This window comes from Phocoena phocoena, chromosome 18 (genome assembly GCF_963924675.1).
Source record: "Phocoena phocoena chromosome 18, mPhoPho1.1, whole genome shotgun sequence".
In the NCBI taxonomy this organism is placed as follows: Eukaryota; Metazoa; Chordata; class Mammalia; order Artiodactyla; family Phocoenidae; genus Phocoena; species Phocoena phocoena.
The window spans coordinates 42,145,731-42,160,676 of record NC_089236.1 but is presented as its reverse complement, the minus strand read 5'-3'; the positions used below and the strand labels follow the sequence as shown (position 1 = coordinate 42,160,676).

At 34.5% G+C, this 14,946-nt stretch overlaps 1 pseudogene; it reads left to right on the top strand.

Annotated features, from left to right (window-relative positions):
* The first annotated feature begins 3,117 nt into the window (after positions 1-3,117).
* LOC136137544 (nuclear transcription factor Y subunit alpha-like) lies at positions 3,118-4,911 on the top strand (annotated as a pseudogene).
* Positions 4,912-14,946: the final 10,035 nt, after the last annotated feature.

The window sequence follows — 14,946 nt, the reverse complement described above, 5'->3', positions numbered from 1 at the left end:
TACTTACATATGAATTTATTTAAAATTGATAATGCTTATGATGTAGTTATAACTGCATTGTAAACATTACAGTTGGGACTTTTTCTTACTGTTAATATTCCCCTTATACTAAGCATGTACCTTTATCCCTGGGTAAGATCACCATTCTGTTCTTGACTCTCCTTATCTATTTCTTTTGGATTTATTTTGGCAGTTAAGACGTGATCCTCATGTGAAAGATTATAGAAAAGCAACAGAAATGTGAGAATCTCCCCAATTTTCAATGAATTATCCTCTGAGATTGTATTCTTGAACTGATTGCCAGTTAAGGCTGTTTTTCACTGAGATGCCTGCATCATACCTAACATAAATGTTCTCAAACAGCAGCATAAACACAGACATGTTCAAATGTATGTGAGAAGGAGAAACTAGAACCCAGGACAGTAGCTTCTATGGTAAAAATTTTATTATTCAGGAAATATGACTGATACATCACATGCCTGATATTGGTCATTTTTCAATGAGTTTTGATTCACAGACTATTAAATAAATAAAACTTTGGAGGTTATTGCACTCTCACAAAGTAAATAAACACAAGCAAAAATAAAAACAAACCCATCCAAATACTCCTATATTTTATAATTTGGATTGTGCTTGTAGAGTTACTACAAAATTCTCACAGAATAAATATGAATTTGGAACTCATGTGGCGAATTGATAAAATATTGGAAACTATGACCATGGAACTGTGCACCTAATCTAAAACTAAATATTTTACCACCATTATGGAATTTACAATATGATAATGAACAACAGACATTTAACCAACATTAATTTGCAAAAAATGAAAATTATATATGGACATTTTATAATTTGTGTTTTTTTTGAACTTTATAAAAACATTTTCTAATAAGCGTTTTCCAATTCATAAGTATGAAATGAACAAGAAAAGAGATACTAGATATAACAATATAACAACATTGGAAGCGAAATTAGCACATGACAACGCAAAAGAGGTTAGAATTACAGAAAACTTCATTTTCTATATACACCACTAAAATTATATATCAAAAGGTTTATATGCACCATTTATTAAAAACATAAAAAACTTATCAGTTATACCAAACACAGGATATTAGATAGCTTTTTCTCCCTGATATGACTCAGGATTTTTAATTTGCCTCATTTATTTTCTAAAAGCAAGATGAGCTTAAAAACCTTTTACCATAAGAATTTTAGCAATAGATTTTTTCCATCTTTTCTCTATGGCACAGCATTGAAAATCCAAATAATAAATATACACAGAATTGCATATTCTGTCATGTCTTTTGTTGAATCTATTTTTTTTTTTTTTTTTTTTTTTTTGTGGTACGCGGGCCTCTCACTGTTGTGGCCTCTCCTGTTGCGGAGCACAGGCTCCGGACATGGAGGCTCAGCAGCCCTGGCTCGCGGGCCCAGCCGCTCCGCAGCACGTGGGATCCTCCCGGACCGGGGCACGAACCCGCGTCCCCTTCATCGGCAGGCGAACTCTCAACCACTGCGCCACCAGGGAAGCCCTTGTTGAATCTATTAATCCATGTATTTGTTTGTTTTTCAATTTACCCAAGAATTTCAGTTATTTTAGCCTCTGGGAAATATCCTCACATTATAAAACCCACATACAATTTAGAATGATTGACAGGTTCCAATGAGGAGGGATCAAAACTGGACCAGCAGGGAGCATATGTCAACAATGATGCACAAATGTATTCCAGAATAGAATATAGAATGCTTTTATGTATCCTCCTATATTTTTCACGGTGCCTAATTTTCTTAAATCTGGGAAAATAGTTCATAAGCTGAAAAGAGTAAACAATGTAATAAATCTAAAGAGGGTAAAATCCATTGAATGAAAAGACAGAGTTGATGATATGAAGATGTGCTACATTGAAAGTGAATTAAACAACAAAAGATTTTTTTCAATAGGTCTTGAAATATAGCATGATCAATAATAGCAGAGTTTGTACCACTAAGACATAATGGAAGTAATTAAATAATAGCCTACAATATCAATATAGATATAAGCTTATAAGCAATATAAGCTTTATTTCTGAAGTTATCATGTAGGAAGTTGCAGATAAAATGTCAGAAGTGAAAACAAATCTTCATAGAAACCATATGAATATTTTCTTTAAAATAAGCACATGCAGGTTAAGATAAGTAATGATGGACACAGTGAGAACTTCTTTATTACAAAATATGTTAATAAATGTCAATCATACTTCTAAGAAAAGTTATGAATGTAGAATGGTTATGAGCTAATAAAGTAAAAGCATAGTTCTTTAATATTTCATATCATCACTGATTTAATTACAGGTAGAGCTGAATGGAAGATTAATAGGATACTGAAAATTTCTATGTCACAATTTGTCCTCATTTAGAGATCTTGTCTCTCTTTCAATTTTCTTTAAAATTTCATTATGAATACCTATTGCTCTTTTATGTGAACCCCAAGTACTTTCTAACTTGCCAATTTCGGCAGGCTAAGGATGGCTTAGCACAAAAGGATGGTTTAGCACGTAAGGATCCTTGCACGTAAGGATGGCTTCAAGATATGTGAGCTATGCAGTTGTTCAGGGCTTGCACATGGTAGGGTCTCACACTTGGTTTAATGTTCTACTGCTACTGACTTGAAATTCTTAATAATTTTTTAACAGGAGTCCCACTTCTTATTTTTCACTGGGTACAGTAAATTATGTATCTAGTCCTGCATTCCTCCCTTTCAGTTGAAAATCTCTTTTGCTCTTTCTTCCTACTTCTCCACAGAGGCACATTTCAGAGAATTTCTATTCCAGTAAAACTATCTTTAAGGTGGATCGCTATCACTCTCTTTTATTTCCTCTGTGTGGAAAATTTCTGAGGGATATTCTAAATTGTCTACAGATGTGACATCATGTGATTATTACTGTTGCCTAGGGATTCCTCTATTGTCTTTTTCAAGCCTTTCATTGCTATATATTAAGTTAGAAAACTCAAGGCAACATAGATATGTGAGGAAATGATGGACATAATGGTTTTAGAATCATTATAGGGCATTCATTGGGAGATAACTAGGAGGCATTTGGTGAAATAGTCTGCAGTTTAGGAGACTGATTTAAGATGGGAGTCATCAGCATTAAAGTTTTTCAGGAAGCCATGACTGTGAGGTCAGCTCTAAGGATGAGTGTACAAAGTAAGAAGTTTAAAGCCAGAACCCTGGGAAATGCTGACTTACAGGGTTGCAATAAGAAGCCCATACTAGACAAGTATAGCATATCTGTAGAAAGAAAAAATTAAAAGTTGAGAGAACACAGTAACAAAATATAGAAGATTGCAACTCCTTTATTGTCTTATAATATTTATTATTATATTTATAATATTTATTTTTATATTATATTTATTTTTTTGTAATATTTATTATTAATATTGTCTTATTAATATAAGACCACTGTTCCCTTGTGTGTGTTATATTAATGTCAAATTGGATTGTTCCCCACTTTTTGAAAGAAGTTTATGCTGTTTTCCATAAATTTCCCACTTTTCTTGTCAAAATATTTCTATATTAAAGATCATGTTCAAATATCACTATGTGCTCTAGTCTCTGATTTTTAGACAGGGTTGTTATTCTGCTAATATCCCTAGAACTGTCTTTCTATGTCTCTTTTATCTCTTAGTTTGCATTGTCATAGGAATTTTCTTTGCTGTTTTCACTTTTTCTAATGCCTTATAGATGGTTTCATAAATAATACTTGCCTAAATATCCTAGAATGGTTATCAGAAAGTAATGTAGTCCAGTGTGCATATGCATATGTTTATGAATATATATTAAATTAAAAAGCAGATTGTTAGAATTGAGCTTAGCCTACCTACATGAGTAAAAGAGCTGGTGGCCTTGGCCCAGAGCCTGTGAGTGCCTCCAAGCACTCTAGGCCAAGGCCTGCAGAGGCCAGTCCCATGCATGGATGTGACCACTGGAGCAGGCACATTGGCGTTCTTGACCCTTGCAGAGTGCTAGTGCCAGATGGAGATGCATCTCTTTCTCTCTCACACTTAGGTCCAGATTTTCAGGCACCAGACCCAGAGCAATCTTGCCTGTTACTAACTCCCCTGCACTCTGAAATATACTTCATAATCTTCTAGGATCTCCAGAGCAAACTGTCTTTGAATAGGATTTTAACTTCATTGGACCATAGAGCAGAATGCAGCAAAGAGCAATATTTCAAAAGAGCAGATTGCAAGATGGATTCAACAGCAGGTCCAGGGACATACATTAGTGGTACAAGTTAGTGTTAATCTCTGTCCAACCTATCATTATCCAAACTATCCCTTGTGGACATGATGAAACCATCATGTTAGTACCTGTATCTGGGACACAGAATATTTGTAGCAGATACAGTTGGTTCCATTGAGATAGATCCAGATCTGGGAGTAAAAGAAAGGACAGACTTTGCAAGGGCCAGATGCATCATATCATCATCCAGCAGCCACAGACAACTGTCACTACCAATCAGACACAAACACAGCAGCAGATCACTCTCTAGGGGCAGCAAGTAGCACAGACTGTTGAAGGACAGACCATCTTCTATCAGCCATTTAAGGAAGATGGCATCACTCACTGGAAAGGCATGATCCAGCAGCAAGTTTGATAGGGGCACAGACTGTTCAGACAGGAGCCAAAACCAACACAACCAACAAGGGTCTATCATAATTCTACCAGTGGCAGGCTATGTGATCAATTCAGAAGGGACGGTCATGATGGTGTTTGGATCTGGCTCTGTGCGTGCTATCTAAGGTATCCCTTTACTGGGACAGAAGTATTTGAAGAAGAGCCTCTATGTGAATGCCAAACAGTATCATCCTCTTTGTAAGAGGAGGCAAGTTTGGGATAAACTAGAGGCAGAAAGGAAATTCTAAAGGAAAGAAGGAAATACCTGTGTAAGTCATGCCATAGCAGAGAAATGCGATGAAAGTAAGGAATTTTTCTCTGCAAAAGAAAATGATAGTCCTTCATATGCAGGAGACACACCAAATAAATGAAAGAAAGAAAGAAAGAAGGAAGGAAGGAAGAAAGCAATTACACAGCACAGGTCATCTGAGGATTTTTCTGCCAGGCCATGTGATGGAGATGATCAAGATCATATTCCTTGCACTGTTCCTCACTGTTCCTGGAAATTAATCAACTCTTTGGAAGGGATAAAATTCCCTTCAGAATTTAGATAATCACAAATGAATGTATTCTGCCCTTTTGTACAGGGCAAAGCTCACTTAGTTTTTTTTTTTTACATCTTTATTGGAGTATAATTGCTTTACAATAGGATGTTAGTTTCTGCTTTATAACAAAGTGAATCAGTTATACATATGCATATGTTCCCATATCTCTTCCCTCTTAAGTCTCCCTCCCTCCCACCCTTCCTATCCCACCCCTCCAGGTGGTCACAAAGCACCGAGCTGATCTCCCTGTGCTATGCGGCTGCTTCCCACTAGCTATCTACCTTACATTTGGTAGTGTATATATGGTCTATGCCTCTCTCTCGCTTTCTCACAGCTTACCCTTCCCCTCCCCATATCCCCAAGTCTGTTCTCTAGTAGGTCTGTGTCTTTATTCCTGTCTTACCCCTAGGTTCCTCATGACATTTTTTTTTCTTAAATTCCATATATATGTGTTAGCATACAGTATTTGTCTTTCTCTTTCAGACTTACTTCACTCTGTATGACAGACTCTAGGTCTATCCACCTCCCACTTAGTTTTTAATAAGAGGCTCAGTATTATAATTTCAGCAACATCCTGCAAATTGAAATTGCAAGCCTTTGTTTCATCCTTTTACTCCAGGCTTTTTGCAGACAATGGATAACATTGACACTTCATAGATTAAGATGAATCAAGTGACATATGACAGCCCAGTAGTAACATAGAAACACTGATGTTAACTGGTGAAACTGACTGTCCAACTCAGAAGATGAGAGCAAATTTAATCTAAACTGAAATCAGAGAAGCCATGGCTTTCCCACAGGAATTTGGTTAGACAACATCCATCTCTCTGGTTGGGTAGTTCATTCTGACTACATTTTTTATTTATTTGTTTCAAGCATCTAATAAAACCTACTTTTCTGTGAAATACACTTTGAGGAATACTGAATTAAGTTTTAATTCCTTTTTTTATGGAATAAAACATATGAAGCTGATGTGTTCATATACATGGGAAATAAATGACACATTTATTTATCTTTTTAACATCTTTATTGGGGTATAATTGCTTTACAATGGTGTGTTAGTTTCTGCTCTATAACAAAGTGAATCAGTTATACATATACATATGTTCCCATATCTTTTCCCTCTTGCGTCTACCTCCCTCCCACCCTCCCTACCCCACCCCTTCAGGCGGTCACAAAACACCGAGCTGATATCTCTGAATGACACATTTATTAATACAGAAATGTTTTGATAGCAAATAGAGATATTTGATATGATTTTTATCTTATTAGTGTTTTTGACATATGCATAAAATATATTTTTAATATTGTGGCTACTTGTGATAGCAGTTCTCTATTTGTATTTCTGAAATCATAACTTTCAATATACTAAGAATGTACACTTTTTCTTTTTTCTCTGTCTTCCTAATTCTTAATATTCATGTTTTAGAATCTCATTAAGTGTTCTTATTTTTTGATCCAATTCTCTCTCTCACACTATTGGATCATTCTCTCTTACTTCTGTCCATGTTAACCCAAGATAAGGATACACTGAGAACAATTTCACTGTAGATATTTGCAATGGAACATCATTACAGTTGATATTAAATAAATCTCCCCTCCACCTGAGAATTTCATTCACTTCCTTCCTATTTTCTTCATCAAGGCCTTTCCTGGACTGTCTTAATCCAAAATAAGTGATCATCCTGTCACTTGCCTTTCCCTATCTCTTAAGATCTACTTATGGTTTAGGCAATGCTAGGAAAGTGTTCCTAAATATATTTACCTATGCACATTCATGGAGCTATGGAATTTTGTCATAAAGGATGAGTCTTTAAGCCTGAGTTAAAGCGTGAATGTCTAAACAATGATATAAATACATCAAAACAAAATTTTGATGTAGTCCACTGGTCTATTTTTGCTTTGGTTCCATATGCTTTTGGTGTCATCTACAAGAAATCATTGTGAAGACCCAAGTTAGGAGGGTTTTCCCTATGTTCTATTCTGGAGTTTTACAGTTTCAGGTTTTACATTTAAGTTTTTAATCCATTTTGTATACTTGTGTATTTTTGTGTATGGTATAAAATATGTATACAAATTTATTCTTTTGCATTTGAGTATTCAGTTTTCTCAACAACATTTGTGGAAGAGACTATCTTTTTCTCATTGTGTATTCTTGGCACCTTTATCAAAATTGACCATATATGTGTGAATTTATTTCTGAGCTCTCTATTCTGTTCTATTGATTTATGTCTGTCTTTATGACAGTACCATACTCTTTTAATTACTGTAGATTTGTAATATATTTTGAAATTAGTAAGTGTGATGTCTTCAGTTTTATTCTGTCTTCTAAAAATTGTTTTGGCCATTCAGAGTCCATTTTAGTTTTATATTATTAAAACTGTATTTTCTAATTCTGTAAAAATTGCCAGGACTTCCCTGGTGGTGTGGTGGTTAAGAATCAGCCTGCCAATGCAGGGGACATGGGTTTGATCCCTGGTCTGTGAAGATCCCACGTGTTGTGGAGCAACTAAGCCTGTGCGTCACAACTACTGAGCCTGCAATCTAGAGCCCACGAGCCACAACTACCAAGCCTGCACTCCATAATCACTGAAGCCCACATGCCCTAGAGCCCACATACTGCAATTACTGAGCCCACACACGAAAACTACTGAAGCCCATGTGCTCTAGGTTCCATGTGCCACAACTACTGAGCCTGAGTGCTGCAACTACTGAAGCCCATGAGCTTAGAGCCAGTTGTCTGCAACAAGAGAAGCCACCGCAGTGAGAAACCCATGCACCACAATGAAGAGTAGGCCCCGCTCACCAAAACTAGAGAAAGCCTATGCACAGCAATGAAGACCCAATGCAGCCAAAAAAGAAAAAAAAAGTGCCATTGAATGGGGAAAAAAAATATTTGCAAGTCATATATCTGAGAAGAGGTTAATATACAAAATATAAATAGAATTCTTACAACTTATAGGAAAAAAAAATATTAAAAATGGGCAAATAACTTGAATAAGCTTTCTCCACAGAAGACATACATTGGCCAATAGGTACATGAAAAGATTCTCAACATTACTAGTAATCAGGGAAATGAAAAAAAAAAAAAAAGTACCACCTTACACATGCTAGGATGGCTAGTATCAAAAAGATAAGAGATAGCAAGTATTGTCAAGGTTCTAGAGGAAAGGGAAGCTTGTACACTTTTGGTGGGAATGTAAACTGGTTTAGCCACTATGGAAAACAGCATGGGAGTTCCTCAAATATTAAAAATATAACTACCTTATCTAGTATTTCCACTTTGGGATATATTTATCCAAAGGAAATAAAATCAGCATCTGAACTGATTCTTATAGATAAGAATTATCTATACTCTCATGTTTATTACAACATTATTTACAATAGCCAAGATATGGAAATAATTTAAATGTCTATAGACAGATGAATGAATAAAGAATATGTGGTTTATACAGGCAATGGAATATTATTTAGCTTGAAAAAAATGAACTCTTGCCATATGTGGTAAAATGGATAAACATGAGGAAATTATGTTTAGTGAAATAAGCCAGTCACAGAAGGACAATTACTGCATGATTCCACTCACTCATGTGGTTTAGAATATAGTTATACACATAGAAGCAGAGAATAGAATACTGAAGGCAGCGGAATGAAGAGTTGCTATTCAATGGGAGCAAAGTTTCACTTATGAAAATGATTAAAGTCTAGAAATCACCTGCAAAGTAAATAAATAAATAAATAAATAAAACAGTACCCAATAATAATAACAAGTTATTGTTGCCTCATCTGTGAACTAGCAGATAAAGAGAGAGGAAAATGTGCTCTATTTCCCACTTTTAAGACCAATGTCAAATGTTGGGAATTTTGGATGTGATTCAATGAACCCCAGAAGTCACATAAATCTTACCAGTGCAGTAAATAACTTATTCTCCCAGTAAATAACCACAAAGAGGAAATACAAAAAAAGGATAATTTCATTCTAACATATGTCTTTCCAGTACAGTGGGGAGAAAGAATTTCCCCCTACAAAGATTTATAAGGCATTTCATTCAACAATAAGCAGTATTAGGACTTCACACTTCAGGGTCAATCACATCTCTATTCTTGTTAAAATCAGTTACTATGTATAAATTCTTATCTTAATTGACATCTCTTAAGCATCTTTATATGTTTTTTTTTTTTACTATTAATTATTTGCTTCCACAACTGATCTCTTCTCATAATTTCCTCTCACTTTCCTCCATTCTGATAGGTCCCTTAAATTCTAGTCTTCCTTAATCCTCTCACCTTTCATTCTTCTATGCTATTAGTGTTTACTAATATTTTCCACATTGTGGAAAATATAGAGAATAAAAATATTTGTTTTGGCCCATTTAGTTAAAAGAAAATTGCTTAACCCTGAAAATGACAGGATCAGTGACTAATAACTGCTTTATACCCAACTTATCCATCATGAGGGCTGAAATGATCAATATCTTGGCAGCCTTCTAACACATTTTAACACCCTTGTATTCAGTGATAAACTGGTTCGTGTTTGCTCACATTTTATTACTGATTAATCTCATTGAAATCTTCAAATATCATCTATATGTTATCAGTTTCCATATCTATATCTCCAGACATGAACTCTCTTTTGAGTTATAAGAACTATTTATGCAAACAATATCAAACTTATTTACTTAGATATCCATTAGTAATCTCAAATTTAGCCAAAACAAAAAGTCAGAATATCTGACTTCTATGAATTAGATGTTAGTAACATCTCCCCCAGTTATGACAATCAACTGTGGTAATCATTGTGACATTGTCAATGTCACCAGGCTGTGGGGGCAAAATCACAGCCAATTAAGAACAACTTCATTGAAATGTTCAGCTCAAAACATAAAAGCCTTTTAGAAGTCCTTTTAAAACTTTTTACCCATCATTTTAAGTGCCTAACAGCTCATTATTTAATAATTATTAAATTGTTTAAGAACTTTGTCACCTCATTTTGGAATATTTCAATTTCTTCCCAACTAATCATCATCATTTTATCTTCTGAAAGTTGGAATGAATCAGTTTCAGTTATATCAAATTAGCTCTTCTAAAACACATAATTGATAAAAATACTATGCAATTAAAAACCTTTTAGTAAATCCCAATCACTAACAGGATAAAGTCTTCAACATGGCCTTTGCTCTGGAATACATGAAAGTCAAATGATTAGCCCCTTCATTCTCACTTAATTACAGTACCCTATGAAGAGTCTTAAAGCAATGTACAGAAAAAAAAAAACATTGAAAAAAATGTTTTCAAATTTAAAAATATGTGATTAACAAGCACACAAAAAATCACTGAAAATAAAGTCTTTATTAGTGTAAAATGCTATAGAGAGATCAAAAATTAAGTTAGAAAAGTATACATTTGATTTATTTAAAAATACAATTTTCTTTAAGAGGTTAAAGCAGAAGTGAGAATTTAGTTGAAGAACAGAAGTTGAAGAATGAATAAACTGAGACAGTAAGGCAGAAAAAAAGATCTTCAACAAACAAAAGTCCAGGACCAGATGGCTTCACAGGTGAATTCTATGAAACATTTAGAAAAGAGCTAACACCTATCCTTCTCAAACTCTTCCAAAATATTACAGAGTGAGGATCACTCCCAAACCCATGCTATGAGGCCACCATCACCCTGACACCAAAACAAGGATACTAAAAATAAAGAAAATTACAGAACAATATCACTGATGAATATAGATGCCAAAATCCTCAAAAAAATACCAGCAAACAGAATCCAACAACACATTAAAAGTATTGTACACCGCAACCAAGTGGAATTTATCACAGGGATGCAAGGATTCTTCAATACATGCAAATCAATCAATGTGATACACCATATTAACAAATTGAAGAATAAAAACCATATAATCACATCAATAGATACAGAAAAAGCTTTTGACAAAACTCAACAGCCATTTATGAGTTTTTACTCTCCAGAATGTGGGCATAGAGGTAAACTACCTCAACATAATAAAGGCCATATATAATGAACCCACAGCAAACATCATTCTCAATGGTGAAAAACTGAAAACATTTCCTGTAAGATCAGAAACAAGACAAGGATATCCACTCTCTCCACTATGACTCAATGTAGTTTTGGAAGTCCTAGCCACAGTAACCAGAGAAGAAAAAGAAATAAAAGGAACGCAAATTAGAAAAGAAGTAAAACTGTCACTGTTTGCAGATGACGTGACACTATACAAAGATAATCCTAAAGATGTCACCAGAAAACTACTACAACTAATCAATTAATTTGGTAAAGTTGCAGGATACAAAATTAATGTGCAGAAATCTTTTGCATTCCTATACACTAACAACAAAAAATCAGAAAGAGAAATTAAGGAAACAATCTCATTCACCATTGCAACAAAGAGAATAAAATACCTACGAATAAACCTATCTAAGGAGGTAAAAGACCTGTACTCAGAAAACTATAAGACACTGATGAAAGGAATCAAGGATGACACAAACAGATGGAGATATATACCACGTTCTTGAATTGGAAAAATCAATATTGTGAAAATGCCTAAACTACCCAAACCAATCTACTGATTCAATGCAATCCCTATCAAATCACCAATGGCATTTCTTATAAAACTAGAACAGAAAATCTTAAAATTTGTATGGGGACACAAAAGATCTGGAATACCCAAAACAACCTTGAGGGAAAAAACAGAGCAGGAGGAATCAGACTCCCTGATTTCAGACTGCACTAGAAAGGTACAATAATCAAGAAAATATGGTACTGGCACAAAAACAGAAATATACATCAATGGAACAGGATAGAAAGCCCAGAGATAAACCCACAGGTCAACTAACCTATAACAAAGGAGGCAAGGATATACAATGGAGAAAAGACAGTCTCTTCAATAAGTGGTGCTGGGAAAACTAGACAGCTACATATAAAGAATGAAATTAGAGCATTCCCTAATACCATACACAAAAATAAACTAAAAATGGATTAAAAACCTAAATGTAAGTCTAGACACTATAAAACTCTTAGAGGAGAACATAGGAAAAACAATCTTTGACATAAACCACAGCAAGATCTTTTTTTACCCACCTCCTAGATTAATGAAAATAAAAAGAAAAATAAACAAATGGGACCTAATTAAACATAAAAGCTTTTACACAGAAAAGGAAAAACACAAAAAGAAGAAAAGACCACCCTCAGAATGGGAGAAAATATTGGCAAAGAAATCAACGGACAAAGAATTAATCTCCAAAATACATAAACAGCTCATGTAGCTCAATATTAAAAAAAAAAAAAAATCCAAAAATGGGCAGAAGACCTAAATAGACATTTCTCCAAAGAAGACATACGGATGGCCAACAAACACATGAAAAGATGCTCAACATCACTAATTGTTAGAGAAACGCAAATCAAAACTACAGTGAGGTGTCACCTTACACCAGTAAGAATGGGCATCATCAAAAAATCTACAAACAACAAATGCTGGAAAGGGTGTGGAGAAAAGGCAACCCACTTGCATTGTTGGTGGGAATGTAAATTGATACAGCCACTATGGAGAACAGTATAGAGGTTCCTTAAAAAACAAAAATAGAATTACCATATGACCCAGCAATTCCACTAGGGGACATCTATCCAGAGAAAACCATAATTCAAAAAGACACATGCACTCCAATGTTCATTGCAGCACTATTTACAATAGCCAGGTCATGGAAGCAACCTAAATGCCTATTGACAGACAAATGGATGAAGAAGATGAGGTACATATATAGAATGAAATATTACTCAGCCATAAAAAGGAACAAAATTGGGTCATTTGTAGAGATGTGGATGTATCTAGAGACTGTCATACAGAGTGAAGTAAGTCAGAAAGAGATAAACAAATATCATATATTAACACATATATGTGGAATCTAGAAAAATGGTACAGATGAGCCAGTTTGCAAGGCCGAAATAGAGACACAGATGTAGAGAACAAACATATGGACACCAAGGGAGGAAAGCAGGGGAGTGGGAGGTGGGATGAATGGGGAGATTGAGGTTGATATATATACACTAATATGCATAAAATAGATAACTATTAAGAAACTTCTCTATAAAAAGTAAAAGTAAAAAAAAAGAGGTTTTTTTGTATTGATGTTAATGTGTTGGATTAAATATTTCCTGTATAGGCCATTTGTATATGACATGAATCTCAACTTATCACAATTTTATGGATATATTAAATAAAAAATCTCAATATACCTAATATAATTTTAAATTGATATCACTGTGAAACTCCTAACACAGTTACACAAAAATATAATGTCATATCATGCTGCCCTTCAACCAATATTAAAAAAACAGGGAGAAAAAAAAACAGATGAAGCAATATTTGGAATTGTTTTGAATACCTTTTATAAAAAAAATTGAAATAATCATAGAGATGGAGTATAAAGCATTTAATCCCTGAGTCATAATTCAGTGTATTTATACCAAGGATTTAAGCAGATTTAGAATAGTATATTACGTACTTGCACTTTCAGTTGGAAGTGACAAAAACTCATCTCAAACTGGCTTATGTAATAGAAGGACAACTCTGACTTGAGGTGAGCTGGTCAATGCACTCAAATTTTATCATCAGGGCATACTTTGCCTTGGTTTTGTCTTAGTCTGTGTGGATCTTATTGTTAGTCTCTTTCTTTTTATTGGAAAAATTCATTTTGAAGCTTACCTCCTCTCAAATATGTAAAGCCCCCTTGTGTCTCTGTGTCTTAAGATAAGCTATTCGTTTCCTAATGTGTTATTCTAATAAGAGTCATTGGTTTGGGTCTCCCTAGACAGGCTTGAGCCAAAAGCAATCTCTGAATCATTCAATGCGGCAGGAGCAATAGGATACCTTGACTAAGATTTCTGTTTGCTCCTGTGTCCTGCTGGTAGATTCCTACCGGCATAAATTACATGAATTCAGAAAGGGGGAAGAAATGTCTCTCTAAGGAGATACTATAGGGTTCTAACCAGACCAAGGAAGTGAATAAACATCTGATGGAGAGTAAAATAGAATAGATATATATTACAAGGGATAACAAGTCATGTTCTCAATTTGCATAATGTTTAAAGAACTTCATAAAGTGGAAATTCTCTTTGAGGAATGACATGGCAAGGCACTTGAGGTGTTCTCACATCAATGGACAAGTTGGTCAAAAGTAGGCATGCTTATCTGGTACAACACTGTTACGAATGTTCTTTAGATTATTTTCTTGAAAAAAACCCAAATTCCTCCGATAATATAAGCATTAAGTTATAATAAATATGTATAAAATAAAATCTCTCCTTCCCCTCATACCAAAATATCTGTAGAAACTGCAGGTACAAGTTAATTGACTTGACAAATATTTACTGTGTTTCTATGGTACTCCAGGCATTCTTATGGGCAGTAGGATAATAATAATACAATAACAACACAGAAATTTCTGTTGACTGCAAAGATTCTTCATTCTAGCAGAAGAGATAGACAACATTAAGCAAAAGACAGGAAAAAAACTCTTACCTTTTCAAAGTGTGGAACTGAAGTTGCACATAGGATTACTGAAAAAATGGAGAATGGGAAGAAGTCATATTTAATACAGAATGGCTGAAGACTATCACACATTCTGGGATCAAGCAAACTCTACATAAATAAGAGCCAAAATAAAGGAAAAATGAAAAACTTATATTGTATCCAGAACAACAGTTACATTCATGAGTTAG